Raw genomic sequence first — 8,939 nt, 5'->3', positions numbered from 1 at the left:
GATTGTTCATGTAAGACCTTTCCCATTTTTATACATTTAATATAGGTAGTAAATTAATGTGCCCTCCATGTATAGTGTTTCTGGATTGACAGTGGAAAGGGCATCCTACTTATGAAAAAGTTTCCATGATAAATTTAACCCCTGCAATGATAGGCTATATATTGAAAAAGAAAGCATTAGGAAGAGGTCCCATAATGTTCTTGAGGAGCACCTGTTGATGTTACTAAACCAGGGTAGAATAACAATTTACTCAACCAGGAGATGAATATAACTGCTCTCAAAACTAATGAATTCAGACTTAAGCTTCCACCAGTTATCTTTATTAGGAAGACGAGCAGGATAAATACTTAGTGCAAATTTTCACGAGAGCTACTAATTTGTTGAAGTTGATGTCCATCAAAGTGGAACAGACTAAACTCACTTGACTGAATGGGTATTTATTGTTGATTATATGTAACAGGGACCAATGGTGAGTACTTAGGTGGTCCTGCAAGATGGACTGTAGAGAGAATCATCTTCAAGCTGCCCATATCCAAAATCTGTTGACTCCATTTGGAGGCTAGTTATTGAACTCGGTCAGACCAGGTCTAATATCTTGAACAACATTAGCTGTATTTCCTCCATGTTCTCACATAAAGCAAATTGACAACTGGTAACTGCTCTCCTCCTACTACTATCAGTTGGTGCAGAATAACCCAAAATAAATAAATTTCTGAGACTAGAAGACCATGCAATGGAGCAATATTCAATTTCTTCACAAGTGATCTCCCACAGTAGATCCAAAGTGGAAGACTAATGTGCTCCCCTATGCTGACTACTGATGATAAAACCAGCCCAGGAACTACAGATTAGGTGCTAAGAACATCCAAAACTACAAAGACAAACCAGAACAACGAGTTAGTAAAAATGGAATGGAGCCTTGGGTTTACTGCAAGAGAAATCTAAGGCAACAGACTGATACATTTATGTGAGAGGACAGAGACAGTGGCAATTCTAGGGGGGGCCATGGCCCCCCCAGTTTTTCAGCTGGACCCAGGTTGGCCCCCCCAGTTTTGTTGCATATCCTATTTTTAAATTATATATATATATGTACAACACTGAATGGGTCCCAGTGATCAGAGATACATTTTAACAACCACAATGCACTTTAATTCTAAGCCATCAACATCGGGAGACCCAATGGAGGCCACAACCAGAAATTGAAATGTGGTACTGCCAAGTCATGTCATAGCTGAGTTCGAGTCCTCGGCAGTACCACATTTCAATTTCTGGTTGTGGCCTCCATTGGGTCTCCTGATGTTGATGGCTTAGAATTTAAGTGCACTGTGGTTGTTAAAATTGTGTATATATACAGGGTGGGGCAGAACCGATTGAGCAGTTTAGAGGAGTCAGTGCTCGGGGGGAGGGGAGGGGGGTGCGGGTGATTTTGTTCCGCTCCTTAGACATCCCCATTTCAGTAGCCGACATGGTGTGGACGGGAGCACATCGTGGCTTTGCTGTGCGCGCATATTTGGAGAACAATCAATCTGTGCAACGCAAAGAGCTTTTCGGCGACGGTTCAATATTCCACGCAACAATGCTGTTCCTTAGGCGAACACAATTCGGTCCTGGGTTAGGCAGTTGGAGGCACACTAAGAAGAGACACATGGCCGACGCAGGTCCATTAGAACACCAGAAAATGTCGAGAGGGTGAGAGCAGCAATCATCCAGTCGCCAAGACATTCTGCACGAAGGCATGCCATTGCTTTGGGAATCTCCTCACGCAGTTTGAGGAGGATTCTGCATATGGATTTGAATTTCCATCCCTACAAAATGATGATGGCTCAATGTTTTAAGAAACATGTTTCCCAGACGTCTGGTTTCTCAGAGGGGTGATTTAGGGTGGCCTGCACGGTCACCTGATTTGAGCATTTGCAACTTCTTTCTTTGGGGACATCTGAAAGAAAAGGTGTTCAAAAGTCGCCCTCACACCCTACCACAGCTAAGGGAGCGGATTATTGAAGAGGTTAACGCCATACCCCGCAGTATGTGTGAACGTGCTGTAGGAAACTTCAGAGAACAACTCCAACAGTGTGTTGCAGCTAACGGCCGCCATCTTGGTGACATTATTTTCAGAACATAAGGATTCTAAATGTTATGTTATGCTAACCTCGAGAATAATAAACTTTATTCTCTATGTACCTCCATTACTTTTTTATATCGCCTCAAAACTGCTCAATCGGTTCTGCCCCACCCTGTATATATATATATATATATATATATATATATATATATATATATATACATCTTGGTAAATACTACTGCGGTACCGACCCCGTAACGGCGTCACACGCAATGGCGATTCTAGATGGGGGGGGGGGGGACTGGGAGGGCCATGGCCCCCCCAGTTTTTCAGCTGGCCCTCCCACTTTCATAGTCCTAGAATCACCACTGGACAGAGAGGGGGGTTCGCCTATTAAATGAAGCGGCTTTGCTGTGGATGTGCTGTGTCTTGCTACATTGCTTCTGACTCAGTGTAGTGGGCAAGATGCAGGGATTACCCATCAATCCATCATCCAGGAAGAGCCAAGAAAAGAGGGATGGTGAATGGGAGTGGAGTATGTGGGGATGAAATGGGTGGAAGTGGATTTATGCCTCTGACTTTGGCTACCTCCCTTGTCAGGGGGAAAATGCCATTAGTATATGTATGTATTTATTTTATTTTCATTTAATTTTTATTTATTTTCATTTTCCATTTGTATTTACTTATCTATTATTTTATTTTATTTATTGAAATTCAATTAATTTTTACTGAAGTATATGATGGGTCAAAAACAAAATATATTGGATTCAACATATTAAGTTCGTAAGTTCTTATCATTTCCTAGGACACAATCTACAGTGGTGAGTCCACGCATACCCTAACCCAGTTCCTATTTCTTGAGTGCGTTGAACTACATTTTTTTTTCTTTCTTTTTTTGCCACACGATGATTCAACAAAAACATATGCATCTACAGAGAGTGGGATGTCAACAGAAACTTGCGATGTTGAAGGACAATTCATTGGCGGTAAAAGTAGAAACTGCAGCAAAATCACCTTATTTCTCTTAAGTCCTTTCAAACGGTAGCAATATAACCGATTAATTATAAAACATTGAAATGTAATACCTACAATGAACTATAAAGCACATTTTCATATAGTACATAATTACATTACAGATGATCAGCAGTCATTTAACAGATATTAGCTGATCGGAAGATTAAATTGGTAATAAGCTAATTTGCTTATCGGTACTTTATATATACATATTACAGGTGAAAAATGTAATCGCACATTTGTCAATCACGTGAAAACCACTCTTGGAGTTAAAAAGACTGGAGACGGGGAATCTATATATTTCGATTGCAAGTTGCAATCGAAATATATAGATTCCCCGTCCTCTACTGAAGAGGATTGCAGCTTGCAATCGAAATATATAGATTCCGTCTCCAGTCTTTTTTACTCCAAAAGCTGTAATAAGCGAAACGTCGTACAAATAAAGGCTCCGTCTTCATGTGGTGTTTAACTCGTCAATCTTGTCGGCAACTGCCACTTTCATGTTATATATATATATATATATATATATATATATATATATACATATATACACACACACACACACACACACACATATATATATATATACATATATAATATATATATATATATATATAATTAAATATATTATATTACGTTCGTAAAGAGCTGGAGTCCAGGAGCCATGATATCGGAAAAATTTCGAAACACTGGACTCAGAGTATCAGAATTTAATACCGACGTTTCGAACCCTGTCCGGGGTTCGTCCTCAGGGTTATACATAGTAAGCAATAGGATTCATTTACATAGTGTACCGATGTTCTCTGGGACAGGTCCCACCGAAGTGTACAAAGTTGAACAAAATCAGAACCCATTCCGTATGACAAAAGGAAATTACAAATTTGTGTAAAGCGTCACCCAAATGAAAAGAATTGACAAAAACCTCATAACACATGTCATAATAAATAGAACAAAACCAATTCTAAACGACACCCAGAAATTGATAACAGAGTAAGTACAGAGTGTCACCAAATGGCTCCACCGAAAATAAGAAATAAAATTAAAAGGGGCAAAAGGAAAATATCAAATGGCACAGACCAGACACAAAAGCACTACACGAGTCATCTGTCACCGCTCTAACTGTCCTGTATATACTATCAGTACAAATCAAACCATAAAATAAAACAAAAACAAAAACCAAGACTAAAAGACACAAAGAAATTTGATTACAAAGTGTCCACAAGAATAACAAAAGGCAAATAAATGGCAAACCGACATAATAAAAATATCAAAAATCACGATCCGGACCCAAAAGCACCACACGGGTCGCCTATCTCCGTTCTTTCTGTCCTGCTTGTGCTTCGCTCCCTTCATCAGTACAAATCAAAACTAACAAACGCCACCAAAACTGAATGACAAAAAGAAATTGCAAAGTGAAAAAGTGTCCGCTGAAAATAAAAATAAAAATAAATTTTATTTCTTATTTTCGGTGGAGCCATTTGGTGACACTCTGTACTTACTCTGTTATCAATTTCTGGGTGTCGTTTAGAATTGGTTTTGTTCTATTTATTATGACATGTGTTATGAGGTTTTTGTCAATTCTTTTCATTTGGGTGACGCTTTACACAAATTTGTAATTTCCTTTTGTCATACGGAATGGGTTCTGATTTTGTTCAACTTTGTACACTCCGGTGGGACCTGTCCCAGAGAACATCGGTACACTATGTAAATGAATCCTATTGCTTACTATGTATAACCCTGAGGACGAACCCCGGACAGGGTTCGAAACGTCGGTATTAAATTCTGATACTCTGAGTCCAGTGTTTCGAAATTTTTCCGATATATATATATATTATATATGTATATATTTATATATATATATATTATATATATTTGGTTAAATTTAATGGCAAGATTATTATTGCAGAGTTTTTTATCTGCCTTTTCTCTTTCTCTGAGAATCTTTTTCCCTTCCACGGGAAGTTGTCTTATAATGTCACCATATGACAACTTCCTATGACATAATGTCACCATATAAGACAACTTCCCGTGGAAGGGAAAAAGATTCTCAGAGAAAGAGAAAAGGCAGATAAAAAACTCTACAATAATAATCTTGCCATTAAATTTAACCAAACATGCTTGAGAGAAAATCTCCTGCCCATATATACAATGAATATATGTATATATATATATATATATATATATATATATATATATATATATATACATATATAAATATATATATACCGCAGAGCTGGAATACAAGGGGGCAGAGAGGAAGAGTGGTTATTGTATAGATGTGTCTGAGAAATATGGTATTTAAAAAATAAATGGTGAAAATATGGAGATGAAGCCGAGAGTAGAGGTGGAAAGAGAACTGCTGGATATGGGAGACCAGAGCGTGCTGAAATGGTTTGAACATAAATAAATAAACAAAAAATAAGTATTGTAATTGGGAAAAGCACCCTATGCCCTATTTCGAGTCGTTTTCTTCTCGTATCCTTTACTGGTCAATTGAGGATAAATGATAAAAAGAGTTAATAACATTCGTACTTATGTTTACGAGGTACAGTAAACATGTCGCCGAAGTGCATCTATTTTGTAAACTTGCGATAATGTTAATAGATAAGTATACCCATGTAGACAATAATATTTAAGATTCTGGTGATATTCTTAATGTTTTGCAAATTTATTGTAAACAAGCCACTACTGTTGTCACCATCACGTCACCTTAACCTCTGCTGAGCCACACCCATTTCACATCATTCACAGCGCCCAGCATGTGTAGGTTTGTACTAAGACTAAGAATAGCATGCGTTCCTCCATCCGCACTTCCCTTCGGATTGGAAAAAACAACCACAATAAAATATCTGTAATCTAAAAGAACCATCAATGCGAAGTGCATTGTCGTAATATATGTTCAATCACAGCGCTAATGGCACTTTTTCTACAATATATATATGCGTCAGTGAAACAAGAATAAAGGAAAACGAAACACTCGTGTTGATATTACTCATGTTCAAAGTCGTCCTGCCCAGGTGACGGTCGCCTCTCCCCAGTCCCCTCCCGGGTCGGTCGCGTCAGTACCAAAGTGGCGGGTAGAGCGAGAGCGGGAACGTACCGACACTTCGCCTCTCTCAAAGGTGAGTACAGATCTTCACAGAATATTTTGAAGATTTGTAATTTAATGGGCTTTTGGAAGAAAATATTTAAATTTTTGACATGGATTTGCGGTGTGTATGCAGTAATCTAATTGGGATCACAAGATGTACATTTATTTTGTGAATAGTTGACAATTGAGTATCAATACTTGTTTGCGTATATGCATGCGCTTGCGCATGCACGCACACCAGAAATATTAAGCAAAAATCCGAAGACTGACACAAAGGAAGTTAGAAAAGAGTATCGATGATAAAAATAAGGTTTTTCAGCGGTAAATTGAAACACGGAGAAAGTATATCTAAGTTATTATTGGATGGTGAAGTTTTCGAGGAAGTATTAGGTTGTGATGTTGAGTGGAAGTTTCCGATCTGTGTTCACTAATGAGAGAGATTTCGACAAAGGAAGTAACAAGTGCAATTGTAACGGGATAGAGGACACATACGTTGAAATAAAGTACGGAAAGTCTTGGAGTCACTTCATGTAAGTCTCTGGGTCTGATGGAATCTTCAAATGGGTCTAGAAAAAATGCAGGGAGCAACTGGCAAACAAGATTCACAAATTGAGTGTTCAGTCAAAGAAATAGTACTGCAGGTTGAGAAGGCAAACGTGGCGACTATGATAAGGAAGTAAAATTTTGTCTGAATGACACAGGCTGGCAAAATAATTATAATAAAAATATCAAAGAAGCCATGAATATATTACCGTAATAAACGAATTTTGCGTTAGAATCAACAGAATATGAAATATTTTTCCCTTATCCTTTCCGCAACAGGGACATTAGATACACATTTTAAAATATGTTTAATTATTTCGCAAGCCAATAGCTATAATAGGCAGCAAGGGATGGTGGAGATGGGGAGGGGGGAGGGGGCGTCACTGAGAACTTTGGCCCGGGGTGGCACGTAGACATGTAAAGGATCTACTCAACTACATTTAAGGTATCTAAATATTTTGCAACATCCTGCAGTCATCTTCTATAACCTATCGCATGGCCTTTGCATCGTCTGGAAACATGTTGATCAAAAATGTTATACCCCCCATCATCTCTTTTACGTAAATGAGGAACATTACAGGAGTTGGCATTGAACCTTGTGGAACTCCGATGGTCTGCCTTCCATCCTGACATATTTTCCTTCATTATTGTCCTCGTGTCCTTTATGGAACACTTTCATCCATAATAAGTTGACCTTTCAATCCCCAAATGTGTTCCAATGATACTAGTTCATTGTGAGGGACTTTGAGGTCTTCTTAAGATCGAGGTAAACACAATTCACCCAGACTTCTCTCTCTTGCAGTACACTAATGAATCTAAGACTTAAGAGGTTTGACGCAGGTTTGAAGCTAAATTGGCCCGTCAGTCAGTATGTTCATCTTAGTGCATTTCATCCATAGGATTCTCACGATTCTCTCACTGTCATTCCAGAGCCCTTACAAGTTATCAGTGACGCCCCCTTCCCCCCTTCCCCCATCACCACTTCTCATCTCCACCATCCCTTGCTGCCTATTATAGCCATTGGCTTGCGAAATAATTAAACATATTTTAAATTTGTAATTAATTATTGCAGAAAAGATAAGGGAAAAATATTTCATATTCTGTTGATTCTAACACAAAATTCGTATATTGCGGTAATATATTCAGTGCCTCTTTGACCTTTTTTTTTATTATAATTATTTTGTCAGCCTCGTGGGCGGCATGTCCAGACCAGAATTGCCACCTCCCTAAATGTGCAGCCCCTGCCCCCTTCCCCCCCCATGCGAGGGTCCTGATAAAGAGTGAAAACAAATTTCAGAGACCATCATTGAATTACTCTATAAGTGGGAGAATTACAAAAGCCAATGAAGAGAAGAATACAGGAGTGTCGATACCAGATGACCTGCCATCTGATAAATATACAAGTTTGTGAGAGAGACGTTGAGTAATATACATGTGGCCTTTCATCATATGGATGAAGAGACGAAGAAAATTATAAACTCAAAGAGAAAGACATAAACAAGGTAGAGAGAATACAAAGAACAAGAACCAAAATGGGAAGCTGATCATCAAGAGGTGACAAACTCAAAATGCATAAATTTTTGGAATAGTTTTGTGGAAGGTGTGATGATTAGAGATTAAATGAAAGGACTCCACGAGAATAGCTCATTCCATGTACACTACAGCTAGGTGTAAACTTGCACACACGTGGCTTGACGGCGTAGTGGTACCGTTTGTGAGCGCTGATTCAGCACTCCGAGTTCGATTCCTGCCCAGAGCTAAAATTATTTCAGTATCGCTGCACTGCGAGTCGTTGCTCCAACTCGCGTGTGTGTAAAACCACAACATCCCCCACAGATCTAGCATATGATTATGAACTCTCATCCGGTAGGGTAATAGCTGTCATTCACTTGCCCAACGCGTGATCCAAAAACTAGGGTGAATCACACACACACACTCAGTGCATGTACACAATGTGTACGTATTAGTTAATATGTATGCATACGTGTACAATGTATATGTTTGCATTTATCTTGTGCGTAGAATGTGAATGTAAACAATATGCTTCCGAATACACAGAAATCTGTGAGGGTATGATTAGGTGGGAGGGTCGTGGTGGGCACATTGGCAAAAGTAGTGAACTTGCCAAACGCTTCACCCACACAGAGTACGAGCCAAGAACCCGCAGAGAGAGAAAAAAAGAAACACTCATTGCGCACCAACAAGTATTGCCGTGTGGTAACAGATAAT

At 38.9% G+C, this 8,939-nt stretch overlaps 1 protein-coding gene across 1 annotated transcript in view; it reads left to right on the top strand.

The window, feature by feature from the left end:
- Positions 1-6,038: 6,038 nt before the first annotated feature.
- The window catches only part of sing (MARVEL domain-containing protein sing), a 24,670-nt gene continuing 21,769 nt past the window's right edge, over positions 6,039-8,939 (top strand). Inside the window, exon 1 of the mRNA XM_076188196.1 lies at positions 6,039-6,198. The gene's annotated coding sequence lies outside the window, so the exon portion shown is untranslated. The remainder of the gene's footprint in view (positions 6,199-8,939) is intronic.

The sequence above is a fragment of the Oratosquilla oratoria genome, chromosome 7 (assembly GCF_046742065.1).
Source record: "Oratosquilla oratoria isolate Oo_2021 chromosome 7, ASM4674206v1, whole genome shotgun sequence".
NCBI lineage: Eukaryota > Metazoa > Arthropoda > Malacostraca > Stomatopoda > Squillidae > Oratosquilla > Oratosquilla oratoria.
Note: the sequence above shows the minus strand (reverse complement) of the source record. Positions and strands in the feature narration are given on the sequence as shown.